The 16,922-nt window shown below is 42.1% G+C and overlaps 1 protein-coding gene across 1 annotated transcript in view; it reads right to left on the bottom strand.

The window, feature by feature from the left end:
- Nucleotides 1–16,922, bottom strand: part of LOC129457792 (V-type proton ATPase subunit S1-like) — a 258,643-nt gene that overhangs the window by 188,863 nt on the left and 52,858 nt on the right. Inside the window, exons 11-12 of the mRNA XM_063612829.1 lie at nt 7,150–7,241; nt 4,498–4,630 (exon numbers count right to left, since the gene is read on the bottom strand). The gene's annotated coding sequence lies outside the window, so the exon portion shown is untranslated. The remainder of the gene's footprint in view (nt 1–4,497; nt 4,631–7,149; nt 7,242–16,922) is intronic.

Below are 16,922 nucleotides of genomic sequence, written 5' to 3'. Positions count from 1 at the left end.
TGGTTCACAGGCTTGGACTGCCCAGAGCAGAGCTGGCCAGGAAAAACAGGGCAGAAGGAATGTTGGTGGCAGGGAGGAAGCAGAGAACAGCATCTGCTCTTCTTACCTCATTCAGGCCCCTTATTACTATCTCTCTCCTTCACCAAGAATATAGAGAAAGATAACAGACACTGAAGAGAAGTTTTACTGCAACAAACAGGAAAACTTCAGATGGGACCATTATAATCACACAAAAATCCACAGAGCACATGACACCCCCTTTGGCAGCCCCCACACTGGACCTACCAACATTCTGCATCCTGAGAGCCAGAGACATGTCTGCAGAAATGTGCAGCAATAGCAGCATTCAAGTCCCATGCTGGGAAAGAGGACAAAGGTAAGTGTGTATCTCCCCCATCAATTCACCCACAAGTCCTAAGGTCCTGCCTAGCACCAAGCCACAGAGGGGGCTCTCAGACTGTTTCCATCCAGGTGGGAGGCAGAGGGATGACCAATGTACCCAATATCACACCTGGGATCACCCTGCTTGGGGCCATCTGAGCAGCAGAAACAGTAACCTTAAGGCTGGCCTCTGCAGACAGACTGGGAGCTTACATAGAAGGAGGGCCAGCAACTCTATTCTCAGGCTTAACAAGTACCTGGGTGTGGTGGCTCATGCCTGTAATCCCAGCACTTTGGGAGGCCAAGGCAGAGGAATCACTAGAACCCAGGAATTCAAGACCAGCCTGGGAAACATGGTAAAATCCTGTCTCTATAAAAATTTCAGAAATTACCCGGGGCTTGGTGGTGTGCCCCTGTAGTCCCAGCTACTGGGGGGGCTGAGGTGGGAGGATCACCTGAGCCTGGGGGTTCAAGGCTGTGGTGAGCCATGATTGCACAACTGCACTCCAGCCTGGGTGACAGAATGAAACTGTGTCTCAAAAAAAACAAAGAAAGGTGATGTTATCATGAAGAAACAAAGGCCATCTTTGGCCCTCTAAGGACATTTGGTGGGGAGGTAGATTTGTACAATTCAACATATATGAAACTTAAAGCAAAGGCCAGAAGAATAGTGCATGGCTAGTTCTCTCCAGCAACTCTTGGAGAGACACAGCCTATTAATAATTCTCCTTCTTGGCTCAGGAACGGGCCACAGCACACGGGCAGCAGGATCGGATGCTCAGCATGGAGCTGCCATAGACCCACCACCTCCTCTGCAGCTGCATGTGTGCTTTTCAGAAACCACCAAATTCAAAACCCCAAAACTGCCAAGGTCGAATCTTCCGGGAAAGGCCAATTCAGCCTGCGGTTATTCATGTTTGAGGAGTTGCTCTGAATTTGAGAGGAGGTCTGACATTCCTGACACCGGGCAGGTTAGGGTCAGCCTGACAGGGACAGCAGAAAGAGACTGGTGGTCCTGTGGGAAGCTAGCACGAGCCTGCCAGAAACAGCCTGCTCGACTGTTTCCCAGACCCCAGCTCCTTCCACTGCCTGGGCTCAGATGAGAACAAGGCAAGGGAACAGAAATGGTTCAGATTTCATCCTCCAGCCCCTGAGCTACAAAAACTCTCAGTCACGCAGCTTCCTCCTGGAGTTCACAGCACGGCAGGCCCCAGATGGCATGAATTACCACTCTGTCGCCCTGGCTAGGCCCTGATGTGGAGCACCGTGAGAGTTCACACTGTCACCCTTGTTATGAAGATAGCCCCAGCACAGAGTGCTTCTGTCCCAATGGCACATTTAATTTCAAATTAAAGTTACAAAAGCTGAAAGTGACCTCTTCTCCTGGAAAAAAACCATGAGTTTGAGAGGGAATTTGGCTCCCACAGGTGCCTCGTCTCTCTGCACTGGAAGAGACTTTAAAATGTCTTCCGACAAAAATCAGGACTTGTCTAGAGGGTTCCCTCTGTCACCATGCCAGCCCTCAACGTCTTTGCTGTTCATCAGCGGGTCCCCTGGGGCTCGTTCCATAACCACTCTTGGGAGTCGCACTGTAAAGTGTGTCACACTGTAAAGTGTGACTGGGGCACACTGAGTTCCAGGACCCGGGTCACCCTTCACAGAGCCTGAAAGACCAAAACCATAAGGAGGACACATAGACAGCTTGAAGGTGACCAGCTGTTCCTCCCAGGGCTGGGCGGGCAGCAGAAAGGGTGGAGGAGAAGGAGCATAGCACTGAAGAGAGCACAGATCTAACCACCCTCTCCTCTCAGCCAGACAATGTCTGGCAGATCCAGGGCGGAGAGGCCAGGCTCCTTCCACAGGAAAGCAAATTCCTATGTCAACAACCAGAGAATCAACCCATGTTTGCTAATCACCTCTGATGCCCTTCACTGAGTTAAGCCCCATGAAGAAAATGGGAGCACATGGCATGGTCTTCAAAGAAGCAGCATCTACCAGCAACACAGCACAGCGAGGCCGGAGGAGGGAGTGGGGAGTAACTGGACTCCACATCCAGTCAGCCTGGATTTAAATCCGATTCCACCACTTATTAGCTGGAAATTAGGACAGATTGTTTCTATCATTATTCTCTCATTTGCAAAATAAAGATCACAATAGGTCCAGCCTTGTAAGAATTGTGGGAATTAAATGAGTCTATGCACATAAGGTGCTAATGTATATAAATGTCAGCTATCCACTCGAAAACAGCGACAAAATACTCAATATAAAGCCAAAATCAGTGATAGGACAGATGTGAATCTTAGCCCACATTAGCTCACAAAGCTAGGTGAGTAAGAAGGACCACTTTTTCTTTTCTTTTCTTTTTTCTTTTTTTTGAGACAAAATTTCACTCTTTCACCCAGGCTGGAGTGCGGTGGCATGATCTCAGCTCACTGCAACCTCCGGCCCCCCAAGTTCAAGTGATTCTCCTGCCTCAGCCTCCCGAGCAGCTGGGACTACAGGTGCCTGTACCACGCCCAGTTGATTTTTGTACTTTTAGTAGTGATAGGGTTTCACATGTTGGCCAGGCTGGTCTCGAACTTCTGACCTCAGGTGATCCACCTGCCTCGGCCTCCCAAAGTGCTGGGATTACAGGCATAAGCCATCGTGCCCAGCCTTTCTATTTTCTTTAAATTAATTTGAGTTCAATTCCAGTACAGAGACAATGCTGTCACAGTCCTGCTGGGGTTCTCTGCCTCCCAGGGCTGTGCCATACACAGCCCTGGGACATCAGGAAGGCGTTCTTCATCCATCTGATTTCTGCTGCAGTACCTGATGTCCCGGCCCACAGGATCCCGTCATGGCCAGCAGCTCTGCCATCTCCTGGCCTCTCTTGGGGATCAGGAGCCTCTGGCCAAGCTGGAGACCTTGTGAAAGGGTCCAGCCCCCTCAACACTCCCTGTCCTATCTCTGAGGTCCTTCTGCTGGCCCAGGGCCCTGCCGAGATTTACCAAGCTTTATTACCATTGTCCCCTTTGAGGAGTCTCTCTTTTCTCTTCTTGCTTGTCCACAAAGGTATCCTCCACGGCCCCACCCCTTCCTCTCCATCCCATCCAGGACAATTGACATAGTCACTGGACAAAAGGCAGGAAGATTCCACTTAAGCAGTTTTTATTATCGTCCCCGAGGTAAAGATTCCAAAGTCTTGCCAGCCGCCTGCTTAAATGGGGAAATGGAACATGCAACAAGCACAACACAAATCAATATCCCAAGATAACATTCCACTGCCGTAGCATGCCAGGAAATAAATGTCAAATTGTGCCTGGCTGAGGCCAGGTCACCAGCAACCAGAACTTTTAAAACATAATTGTGTTACCTATCATCTCGCCTATGCAAGCTTGTGGCAGGGTAGTGCAAATATATGGTCCCCTCAGCAGTGTGGAGGGTTGTGAGGTTCCTGTAGGGAAACTGACTCCTTAGCAGGGCTCTGACACGGGAAGAAGAGTTAGTCTGGAGAAGGAAAGGAAGCTGGACATTCCATCCAGGAACTGGAGCAAGGACAAAAGAAAGAAGGTAAGAGTCACGGAGGAATACAAAGAGATGCAGAGTATTTCTGGAACCCAAAGTATCAGGTAAAGGAGTACCCTTGTGGAGTAGCCAGGGGCAGCCACCAGAAAGCAGGGTGACCTGCACTAAGCAGCTTGACCTGCACTAAGCAGCTTGACCATTAACATTTGAGTCTAGCTTTGAGACCAGGGAATGAGGACCCCAGGTGGCATGGCAGGGGTTTGCAAAGCCTTAGAGTGAAGAAACATAATTAAAGATAAGTAATTTTTAAAATTCTGTTTATAATAAGGTAAATGTAGGTTTATTAGTAAGCAGAATGTAAAATTTTAGTAAACTGTAAAGATAAAAGAGGAAAATGTTTTCACTTATAAACAAGATGTCCCATGTTCCCTGGGGACTGCATTCATCCTCCTCAGTCTCTAAGTGTATTTCTGTAGCAAATTTTGAGGTTTACATCAATAGCTTTTTAAAATAAAATCAGGATTCCTAGTTTAAAAAGAAAATAAATTTTTTGTAGCTACCCAGTAACACACACATACCTGAAACAAAACTTTTGCAAACATTACTTACTCTCATAAGAATCATCTGGGCTGGGCATAGTGGCTCGTGCCTGTAATCCCAACCCTTTGGGAGGCTGATGTGGGAGGATCACCTGAAGCCAGGAGTTGGAGACCAGCATTGGCAACTTTGGGAGACCCCAACTCTACAAAAAAATTAAAAAGTTAAAAAATTATCTGTTTTTATCCTATTCAATCCTAATTTATCCTACTTATTTTTTTCTTTAAAACTCTGGTCACAGAGGACTAACCTGACTTCATAACCAGTGATGGGTACCTACCCACAGTAGAAAAAGTGCTGCCATCATGGATATGAAGCCATTGAAGGAATATCAACAAGGAAGGGCCTGGTTGGATTGTTACTTTAGTAAGTTATTCTCTGGGTTGTGTGGAGTTTGACTTTTTGGCAGATAAATGGAAGGGAACTGATCACGCAGGGGGTTCTTTTGATTCTCAGGGTGATCTGCAACGAGGGCTCACACTACAGCAGAAATAACAGAGATAAAGAGAAGGCGATGGCTGCAAGGATTGAGGAGCTAGAATCAGGAGGACTTGATACTGGATTGGCTGTGGATCTGAAAGAGCAGGGAAAGTCCAGAATGGCTCCCAAGTTTCTGCCTCAGCACTGATGCACCATCAACTGAAAAGAGAGTGAGGTGCACAGGTCTAAATGGGCCAGATGGGATTCCCTGGGTCACTTTGCATTTGAGGTACCTGAGGGATGGCCATGTGGAGATAGCTGCCATTTGTATATGCAAGTCCGAATCTCTAGGGGAAAATCGGAACCATACTAATACTTTGGAACCATCAGTATTTGAGTAGCAATTAAAATTTTGAAAGTGGGTGTGGGCTGGGTGCGGTGGCTCACACCTGTAATCCCAGTACTTTGGGAGGCCGAGGTGGGCGGATCACGAGGTCAGGAGATCAAGACCATCCTGGCTAACACGGTGAAACCCTGTCTCTACTAAAAATACAAAAAAAAAAAAAATTAGCCAGGCGTGGTGGTGGGCGCCTGTAGTCCCAGCTACTCAGGAGGCTGAGGAAGAAGAATGGCGTGAACCTGGGAGGCAGAGCTTGCAGTGAGTCAAGATCGCACCACTGCACTCCAGCCTGGGAACAGAGCGAGATTCCATCTCAAAAAAAAGAAAAAAAAAAAAAGAAACTAGGTGTGATTCCCCAGGAAGACTTCTGTAGTGCCCAGCACGTAGAAGACTGTTTCACCTATCTTTGTGTATGTTATCATATGTATATACTATTTTACATACAGAATTAATTAATTGATGTAATATTTTACCCATCCCCCCACAACCCTGCACCACACACACACACACACACCCTGGAAACAAAGTTCACAAGACAACCCCAAACCTCACAGTAGAACTCAGAGTGGGAAGACACAAGATTGTCATCTGGCCCATTACACCAGTGTGCGCCTCCTCTTTGGTATGTTTGCAGCTCCACGAGGCTGGCTGGAGACACACCTGCCAGCTTATTGCTGTGCCTACACATTCAATTCTGTGCTCAGCATAGTGCCTGGAACATAGTAGGCACTTAGGGAGAATTATAGAATGAATGAAGCAGTAGTCCCACCTCCACATTTAACCATCACATCCATATATCAATGTACTTTGGGGTCAGAATTTATGTGTGGCTGATAAAAGGGAGACCTTTTTATATTAGAAAAAAATGCTCAAATTATGAATAAATAATGCAGATTGCTTGGAAATGTGTCTAATTTTTGGCAAGATATGACAGCAATTAGTTCTGTATCTAAAATCTCAATATATAATGACAATAAAACAATCTTCTAAGTGAGAATACAATTACTATATTGCTAACAAATGTAAGAGTTGTGCTTGACTGAGTTAGATGAGTAATTCCCCCGTTGTGACTAAAATGAATTTTCTTATACAAATACATCATCACTTCACAAAAGTGTCACATTACATAATTTTTAAAACTATCAAAGTAACTGATTCAAAAATATTTTAAGACTCTTAAAAATATCTATGTTAACTATGTAGTAAATAATAAGCTGATTACATCAATAAATCATTTTATTTTAAAAATATTATTTTAATCTTTGATTTAAAATAACATATTATGAACAGCAGCTGCTTGAGATAATTTTGTGTACTGCTTGTCACTAAGGTAAAAAATCACCCAAAACCATCTTTCAAATTTCTTACAAATGGTTTTTAGTTTGATATTTCAGTCCTTTATGTACACATAGAAGGACCCTAATCATATCTTTATTGATAGAAGCATAGAGACTATCAGTTCTCAATACTGTATTATGGTATCTTTAAGAATATTTTTGTGTAAACAGGGCTATATATGTCTGTGTGAACCTTAACCTGAACTCCCAAAGGGCAATTAGCATTTAAAACATCCTAACCAAGAATTATCCCAAAGAAGCCTGCTGTAAGTAGCTTTAAAGATTGCTTTCCAAATCTGTACCAGAACATTGCTTAGCATAAAGGATGTTAAATAAATTTTCATTGGTAAAATAAGAAGTGCTCCAGGTATGTGGTCAGATGAAAATTGTATGCAGGCACCTTAACCTTTGCACAAACAAAGTATAAAAATCTCCACCACTTTCAGCTTCAGTGTGAGACCCTAGGTCTCATCTAGCCTTCCAGCACTTCGTGATGGACTTTGTTACCTGTTCAAACTCGAAGCTTTTTCCTCCCATTCCAAGAATATTGTTCTGTTTGCCTTGAAATGAACTTTCATGCAGGGTACTAGTCCAAGTGCCTAAAAGGACAAAGACTTCATCAAGTTTACTGGAGCAGACTGCATGATTGCTTACTAATAAACATCCAATTATATACTAGAATTCTGCCTGAGACTTACTTTCACTGGTATGTAACACCTGGAAACTAGGGTGTTACCACCACTTCCTTCTAACTGTTGCAGGCTACCAGTAATTACCACATAAAACAGACCAATTTGGCTCACATGAGTTCTCAAAACTGTAGCTGAGAGACCAGCAAGGAGACCCAGAAATTATCTGGCTGTGTCCTTCTTCCAAATAACTGGAAACCTGATCCTTTCTAAAGTCTGAATAGCCTCAGAAAAAGTATATGTAAGATGAAACACATAGAACAACTGAACTAGTCTAGCCTTCGGATTACAGAGGAAAGAACTTCAACAGAAAGAAGAAACTAGAATCTTGCAGGAAGCAAGAGATGGCCTCGTGCATTGTCTCAATACAAGCCTGAGCCAAACAGCAGAGAAGGGTCAGCCCCCTTCTGTCCTGAGTGGTGGATCACCTTTGACTTCTCTTCCTTAGTTATGTATGTTCTGATGTGCATTCTGGGTTTGAATGGATGAAACCACTAGAAGAAATACAGAAAGACCAGGATGTTTGTTGAGAGTAGGTCTGCAGCTGAAATTTCACCATCAAGGGCTCAGCCTTTTGGAGTTCGCATGACTCTCTTGTGTACAGAGATACCATATTTATTCAGCAAACATTACTTGAGCACCAATTGTAGGCCAGGCACTGTACCAGAAATGACATAGAAATGAAAGAGACATAATCGAATGGTCATCAGTCCTGGGGAAGCAGCATGTTCTCAGGAACAACTTCACAGGACTTTATTTATCTCCTGTTTTCCTCAATGACAGGAAGGACCTGGGAGAGTTTCTGATAAAAGATTACTAAGGGTAGGAGTACAGAAAATGTGCCAAAAAAATAATAACAAGAAGGAGAGATACTGAAAGAGGTTCCCTCTAGAGGCAGCCTTCACTGCATCACTGCAGTGCCCCAGGACCAGCCCTAACCCTAATCAAGGCAACTGCAGTTATTAGTGAGGTGGGGGATGAAAGGCTGTTGGTAAGATGCAGCTCCAGCAGGGACTGAGTAGCTCTTGTCTTGGAGAGAAGAGAAATGCCACACTTCTCTGCGCATTGATGCTCTTTACTATTTTGTCCTAAGTCCTTTCAGGGAAAAGAGGCTTCTTCCATTCCATGTCCATCGACCACATGAGCTCAGAAATGCCTGGTGTTCATGCCCCACAACGTCTCCAGTGAAGCAGAGGTAGATGAAAGTCAAATGCATCCTGTCCCTCCTGCCAAGTTCGAAAACAGACCCAGATCGGGGCCAGATGTGTAAATCAGGCCGTATCATATTTTCCCCCCCAGAGCTCTGCTCCTCTGAGACACTCAGAAATGGGGGCAGGTAAATGCTGAATTGCTGAGGAATTTTTCCCTGAGATAGAGGAAAGGGTTTTCAACTCAAGGAGAAAGCCTGAATTTTCTGGTGCTCAGGACTAGGCTTGCCCTTGGCAAAGGACTTAGAACCGCCTGGAAAAAGCCAAAAGACTTGTTAGACATCAAAAAACTCGGAACAATGCTTTAATGATTTCAGTGTAAGTGAATCTTTGACACATATGGATTAAATTTCCCTTACTGGGCACATGCTACAACATTGAAAAAAAATATTCCTGACAAGTCACATGCTCAGTTCACCAAATGAGTGCAAACAATGCAACAGATCACCCATGAGGTCCAATTGTATGCCGTCTCCCAGGCCCTTGTCCAGGCTCCTTCGTAAGGGGACCTCAGAGTGGGCAGGAGGAACATAGAAGCACTGACTCCTCAGGCTCCTTCCCCTGGTCCTCCCCATCCTCCTACCTTCTCCCAGGACTGGGATCTAAGCCTCTGGCTACAATACCAAATGCACTGGACTGAATAAACTGAGACCTCAAAATAGATCAAATTTGAGATCTAAAATGGCTCAGGCAAATATAATAAAATACTAGATCATCTTTAAATACTCAGAGCCTAGAAGTAACTCACAGGTGTTGTACTTTCATTTGAAAGACTAAGTTCTTGGTTTATACACCTTTCTTTTTTTAAAAAATTTGTTTTCATTTTTTAGAAATGGAGTCTTGCTTTGTCACCCAAGCTGGAGTGCAGTGGCGTGATCATAGCTCACTACAGCCTTGAATTCCTGGGCTCAAGGAATCCTCCCACCTCAGCCTTCTGAGTAGCTGGGACTACAGACATGCATCAACGCACCTGGCTAATTTTTAAATTTTTATAAACCATTCTAAACATGTTGATGGTCAGTGAAGACAAGAAGTCATCAAAACTGGCCTCTGCGTGTTTCCTTCATGACAGGTACTGCTTGTTGTGACTGGCATAAGCGCTCCACTCCCCAGAGCACACATGTAGCAGTGGTGACCCCAGACAGTCAGGCATGCCACAGGAAGCTGGACAAATTTCCCTGGAAAAACAACTGTGCCTTGTCTTTGCCACAGTTGGATTTGCTGCTACTCAAGAAAGCCCTGATGACAACACCTTGGAAATCTGCAGGACACCACCCAACCCTGCATCTGCTGGGAAACATTTGGCAAAATAATCTCCTAACCTGGAATTATCTTTAAGGATTTCACATCTAGAGGCTTCAAAACCTTCCCCAGCCCCTGGGAAAGTGCTGACAACAGCAAAGGAAGGAACAGAGCCTGCAAGGTCATATCGAGGCATGTGAACCAGACAGGCTTGCAGGGCTTGGCTCTACAGAGGTTTGCCTGGGCTTATAAGAAACCATATGGCAGACATATACAGATTTTCATGGAGATAGAAAGATTCGCAAAAATCATTTTTCATGACACGATCAAGAATGGGAAAAGCTCATGGGAATTGAGCAAACTTGCAGAATATACATGAGGTTGTTTTTTTTGTTTGTTTTTTTTTTTTGAGACAGGGTCTCACTCTGTCTGTCACTCAGGCTAGAATGCAGTGGTACGATCATGACTCACTGCAGCCTCGACCTCCTGGGCTCAAGCAATCCTCTCACCTCAGCCTCTCAAGTATATGGGACTCCAGGCATGCACCACCAGACCTGACTAATTTTTAAAAAAATTATTTGTAGAAATGGAGTCTCACTATGATGCCCAGGCTGGTCTCAAACTCCCATGCTCAAGCAATCCTCCCACCTCAACCTCTCAAAGTGCTGGCATTACAGGCATAAGGCACCATGCCTGGCTGATTATCTTAAAGACAATTATTTTTAGCATATTGGCAAGATTATATAAGCCTTTGTCCATTTTGAAAAACAAAATAATAGGCATCTAATAGGGTAAAAAATATTCTAAAAATAAAATAAGAGGCTATGAACCATATAGACTTGTTAATCCTCCTTTTGTTCCACTGGGTCCTAGCATGATCTCATTGGTGAGAGAAACTCAACATTTTGAAAGCTGATTTGTCTAGTCTCCGCCTAGGACAAAAGCTAAGACTGTCTTATTGAAAAAAGGCCAGGTGCGGTGGCTCACCCCTGTAATCCCAGCACTTTGGGAAGCCAACGCAGATGGATCACTTGAATCCAGGAGTTCAAGACCAGCCTGGCCAACATGGTGAACACCTGTCTCTACTAAAAATTAGGCAGGTGTGGTGACGCATGCCTGTAGTCCCAGTTACTCAGGAGGCTGAGGCGGGAGGATAGTTTGAGCCCAGGAGGTGGAAGTTGCAGGGAGCCGAGATCACATCACTGCACCCCAGCCTGAGTGACAGAGTCAGACTCTGTCTCAAAAAAAAAAAAAGAAACAAAGAATACCAATACATCCTAAGAGCTACCATCAACATTTAAAATCCATAACTTTATGACATCATAATTTGTGCACACAAGAGAAGGTCTACCAAAAACATGAGTCCAAAAGACTCAGAGCAAAATTATTCTGTAGAAAAATAAGTTTTATGTTTGTATAAATCAACAGTAATCCACAGTAGACAACACAGTCATGACATTAGAAAGTAAGGAAACTAAAGTTCCTTTTAGTAAGTACCAATAAGGCTGACACATTCCAAACCCGGAGGAGTTATTGAATCTGTTATCTAAATGTAAATCTGGGCTAGGGTGTGAAATTCAGTGCCATGAGGTTTATAGACTATTGAGGAGGAAGAATAGCTTTGAAATTGTCCTATTATTCTCTGGACTTACTGTCCATGACACTTCTCCAACCACATAAAAAGCTTTGAAAATGCAATAAGAAAGAAAAGTCAGTCATTATTACAAAATAAATGTGTTTACTGTCTCATCTTTGGGTCCAGCCTGATTTTTATTTTTACATCTTCTAGGAAAAGTCATTGTAATTATTGCTAATTCCTAGCAGCCTGCCCTGTGAATTTCTTATAGTTTGTGTGCCCAAAGGAAAGGAAAAAGGAAAGGAGGGGAGGGAGGGAAAGAGGAAGAAATAAAGGACTGACAACATATGATGCATTTCATGAGTTATAAGTGATTGGACTGCGTGTAGGGCTTTACCACTGGACTGTGTGTTTGAAAATCAGAAGTAAGATGAAAAATATAGGGGAAAGCTGAGTAAAGACTTATAAAAGACAAATAAGAATAGTTTATTTCAGGGTATAATTATTCTCATGGAATGAACTGAAATGGAATTTTAGATGGAAGGAGTGGGTAGATTCCAGATAGTTAATATTAATTTTTTTTTTTTAGTTTCCACACTGTATTTCAAACCAGTTTTAAACTGCCCACACTATTCCCAAACTATTTGATTTCATGTTTCATCATTTGCTGAGTTTAATCATTTCCATAAAGGAAGCAACAAATAATGGCCAAATGAAAACAGAAACTTCAAGAGCTGGGGCATCATTAGTTAGTGAGGAGCCCAGCTTCTTCCCAGGAAGCCTGCTCAGCTATGGGTTCCAGACAGAATAAGAATCTCTCCTGAACTTACGCAACCTTAAGTCAAGAATGAAAAGTGGCTAATAGGAGAGAGACAGATGAAAAAGGATGAGCTCTCACTAACTACTCAGCCAAGGTTTTTACAGGAAGCAGCAATAAGGGTTTCATGTATTTCACACTTTTCTCTAGTATGGATTTTACCAAATTTCAGTAAAGACACATGGCAATATTTCTTTCTGGGCATTAACTTAAATCTATTTTTCAATTCTTATTTTTAGACATCAATTCCTGTGGTTGGCATTACAGAAGTGTTTCTGGAACATGGCCATGTTGCCAATGATTTTTAATGGATGCCAAAGAAGAAAAAGCATTCTAACTTGGAAGAAATACTTTAGGCCAGAGAAGAAAGCGCAAGGCAGTCTAAATGCAAACCATTTATGTTAAACAAATGCAACCATGCTGAAACAATAGAGTTAGTGCCTTAGTCAAAGAATATTGTGACATGTTTATGGATATGGAGACTTGTATAAGAAATATAAAAATGACCTTTTTTGGTACTGGGGAAAATTAGGATATTTGCCTCAAATATTATGCTGTGGGTTGAGACCCATTCCTAAAAAAGTTAGAAAGCTTTTTTTCCTTGCCAATCTAAGACACATGAACAAGAATAGCTGGGGTGAGCAGGCCTTGGACATTTAGGCATGTGGGCCTGGTATGAGTCATGGGAACATGACAAAAGGAAGTCCAAAGACCCGGGGTCTTGTCCCAGATCTGTCATTTGCTAAATATGAACCATGAGTCAGTACTCATCTAAGCTTCTATTTCTCATTAATAAGAATGGGATGATTTTTATGCTTGCCCACTCAGGGTCCTTAAGAAAGGGGTTCTAGGCCAGGTGTGGTGGCTCACGCCTGTAATCCCAGCACTTTAGGGGGCTGAGACGGATGGATCACCTGAGGTCAGGAGTTTAAGACCAGCCTGGCCAACACAGGGAAACCTTGTCTCTACTAAAAATACAAAAATTAGCCGGGCATGGTGGATCATGCCTATAATCCCAGCTACTTGAGAGGCTGTGGCAGGAGAATCACTTGAATGCGGGAGACGGAGGTTCCAGTGAGCCGAGATCCTGCCACTGCACTCCAGCCTGGGCGACAGGACAAGACGCTGTCTCAAAAAAAAAAAAAAGAAAAAAGAAAGAAAAGGAGATCCAGTACCATATCAATGGCAAACCAGTAATATTTTGGGACTAATAATAAGCCCTCATAAATTGAACCTCTTGAGAAGTAAACATGTCTTTCTGGCTTAAAGAAGCAAAATAGAGCTTCGGCTTTCCAGCAACTATTAGTAGAACAAGTGGGAGAGATGTCAGAGAGTACTAACATTTAAGAACTGCAAAATATTAAGAATGAATGTTTAATTTGAGTGTTGGTCAGAGTTAACGTCAATCTTTTTGGTGCCCAAGGCACTGACGGTCAGTTCAACATCTAGTCATGCCTAAAGGCACTTTGAGTCTAAAGCAGCCTCACTCAATACCACGTTATAGGTGATGTGGAAAGTCTAACAAGGCTCAGTCTGGATTTTTCTCAGGCTCCATCCTCCTCAGTCTCACTTTGACAAAGCTCTTGAAAAAAGTTCAGCTTATCTGACTCCAACATGGTGTTGAGTTTCTTGTGTCAGAGCTCTCGAAATAAGGAACTATTCTTAGCTGGGTTTACTTGGGAAATATTTAGCTGTGGTTGTTAGCTATTCTAGGAATGAGACTGGCTTTGGATGGAATCAGGTTGGCGTCTCCACTGGAAGAATGTCTGTTCGTTGAGGAGGAGAGCATGGGGATTGTAACTTCAGTTTGAATGTCTTAAACTATCTTGTGGGTAAATAGAAGTTCCTGCAACCCAGTTCCTCAGCATAATTCATCCATGGCTCTGTGCTTACTTACAAAAGGTAAGGCAAACTTGCAGTCAGCATGACCCTAACTACCATGTCGGTTGGTTGCATTTACTATCTTATCCACTAATGAAAGACAAGATTCTTAGGTGCAACAAAAGTCACTGAACTCCTGAAACATACCCTAAACATCTCCAGAAGCAGTTTACCATAATTCCTGGCACTCAATACTGGCACGGCATCAGTGCATGGCCTACTCCAGTGTCTTAGAAGTCACAGATAAATAAATCAAATCAGAAAACCAGAGGGAGAGACTTTAAGAAGCAGGAGATAACCTTAGAGCTCAGTTGGCAACTGAAGGCAGGAAAATATGTAGGTAAACTGCCTAATTGACAAGTTGTAAACCAGGATTACAGATGCTGTAATACAACTGAATGGCTCATAGATTCATGGAATGTCAGAATTCCAAAGGCAATTGGAGATGTGATGTCCAATAAGAGTGAGTGATTATCCCACCAGACCCTAAGCAAGACCTGCATTTGAATTTCCTCACCAATGTGTCTCAGCACCTACCAGAGTATATGGCACATAGTAGGTGCTCAAGGTGTATTTGTTAAATACATGACAAATAAATGAGTAGATAAATTAATTTAACAGTACTTCTTCCAGATGTCTGTTTTAAGGATGACAAATGCTCTAGAGCATTAATAACAGACGCTGCATGCTTGCTCTGTCTCACAGCATTTGAGGTCTTAGATACCATAAAACTAATTTAAATGGTTTGCCTATTTTCTCACACTTCTAACATCAAATTTTTAGTGTTCCTAAATCCCCAAAAATGCTGAGATTGTGAAATCAGCTCCAGCAAGAAGTTATTAAAAAATAATATAACAACAGAGCCATGGGAATCTGTATGAATTTATAGGCACAAAGCCTGAAGTCAAGAGTATGCGTGATATGTTAACCAAATGTATGAATATTAATACAATACATATTATGATTAATTTAATATGTGCACTAATATTTAGATGCTATTATGCTATACAGGCATTTGATAATTCCTGACAACATAATTGATAGCACCTTGACATTAATAAAAGAATGTTAAGCTTATAAAAAATTGCGAGTTGGTCGATGTTTATGTACTATTCATTTCTTTAAATTTGTTATAAAAGCAAAGATGACCTATAGGAAAAATAAGAATTATGAGGTGATTAAAAACAGAAATTGGGCGTTTTTATATCTACAAGTGAAATATATATCTCTATTTCAAAATCCAGGTTTTGACTTCATGTTCACTAAAGAAAAAAGAGGGGAATTTTAGCAATTATCCAGATATTTCAAAAGGGGAAAGATATTTTTGCTTATTCCACCAGAAATTTCATACAAAACTAAGGGCTGGCATGTTCCACATGATCTGCGCAAAGCCCATTTTCTTCTAAAAATTTGGTAGTTACATGTAATGAGTAATTTTTGTTCCATGGGAAAACTTAGTTTTATTGTGATTCACTGGTCAGCTATGGAGAACATTTATTATAAAATGGGTTATATTTTATTATATTACTCATTGAAAATAGACTATATAAAATAAATATGTTGATCTAGAGAGACAGAAGAAAAAGCATTGTTTATTCACCAAAATATTAAATAATAAACATATATCTTTCACTCTAAATACAAACGAATCTGACTAGATACAAAATGCCTATTCTACTCATGGTAACTATCACATGGACTTTGAGAAATTAAACATCCACATGATGGGAGATAAGGCTGGCTTCGTCCTGTTCTAAATCAAGTACCAGCTTATGGAAAAGCAATGAATCACTAGTTTTCTTTGAGTGAGGAAGAAACAGATTGTGTGTGCTAATCCATCTACTTAAAATGGAAATATTTTGAAGATTTTAAAAAGGAACTCTGGATCCCAACAAATAAATGCAGATTTGGGAGAGTCATTTATCTAAAAAAAAAAAATGGGTGTGTCTACATTTTCCCTACTGATGACTGCAATCAATTAGGTAACATAATCGGCAAAACTTGTTAGTAGGATAGAACTGGAAACAAATTATTTTTTCTGTCAGGTTTTCTATTGGAAATATTAAGGAACAACTGATGTCTCTTGGAAAAAACTGAAGACAACACCCTCTTTGGCAATCAGTTGTAGGTTTTCTTTGGTCTGATTTTCCCTGTTTTCCATGGCAAACAGGATTTACTTGAAGATGCCTGTCTCTGATCTGCCTGGCTGTTTTCCACGGGAGTCAGAGCTCCCTGTCTGGTGATGAGTTTGCTTTCTCCCAAGTGGGGATGATATCCTGAGACCTACGAGACCCACTGCCCAAGGGCAGTGAGCTTCCTAAACAGATGAACCAGACAAAGAGAAGATGTTCTCCATAACCAAAAGCAAATGCAGAAAGCCAGGAGGAAAGAGAAACTCTTGGTTCCAAGGACATAGACATTGGTTCTGAGAACATCTGCTGCCTTGTGAAGAATATATCACGGAGAACACAATCTTTTTGTCTCAATGGGCATCTCACAAGGCCTACAAAGCGAAGCCCCAGAGAAGCTATATTAAGAAACAGTGCAGGAGCCTAATTCGTTTTCTATTTCGACACTCAAAAAAAACAAATGTGGCTGTTTGGTAAAACTCTCCTGACTACAAAGGAACAATCTGAGACTAATTATGATATATAGCCTTATTTAAAACCGTCATTTCATTCTGTATTTCGAGTTCCTCTAATGTAGCTAATTAAGGTTTCTCCCAACCCTACTATAATCCCATATATATTATTATATTATGGGAGATATATACATATATATATTTGGAGGCATATATATATATATATTCCAAAGCTTTTGAAGCATTGTGTCAGGATTACTCCTATTAGTAGCAAAAAGTTAGAAAG

Source organism: Symphalangus syndactylus, chromosome 11, assembly GCF_028878055.3.
Source record: "Symphalangus syndactylus isolate Jambi chromosome 11, NHGRI_mSymSyn1-v2.1_pri, whole genome shotgun sequence".
Taxonomy (NCBI): domain Eukaryota; kingdom Metazoa; phylum Chordata; class Mammalia; order Primates; family Hylobatidae; genus Symphalangus; species Symphalangus syndactylus.
This window is presented reverse-complemented; position numbering and strand designations above follow the sequence as displayed.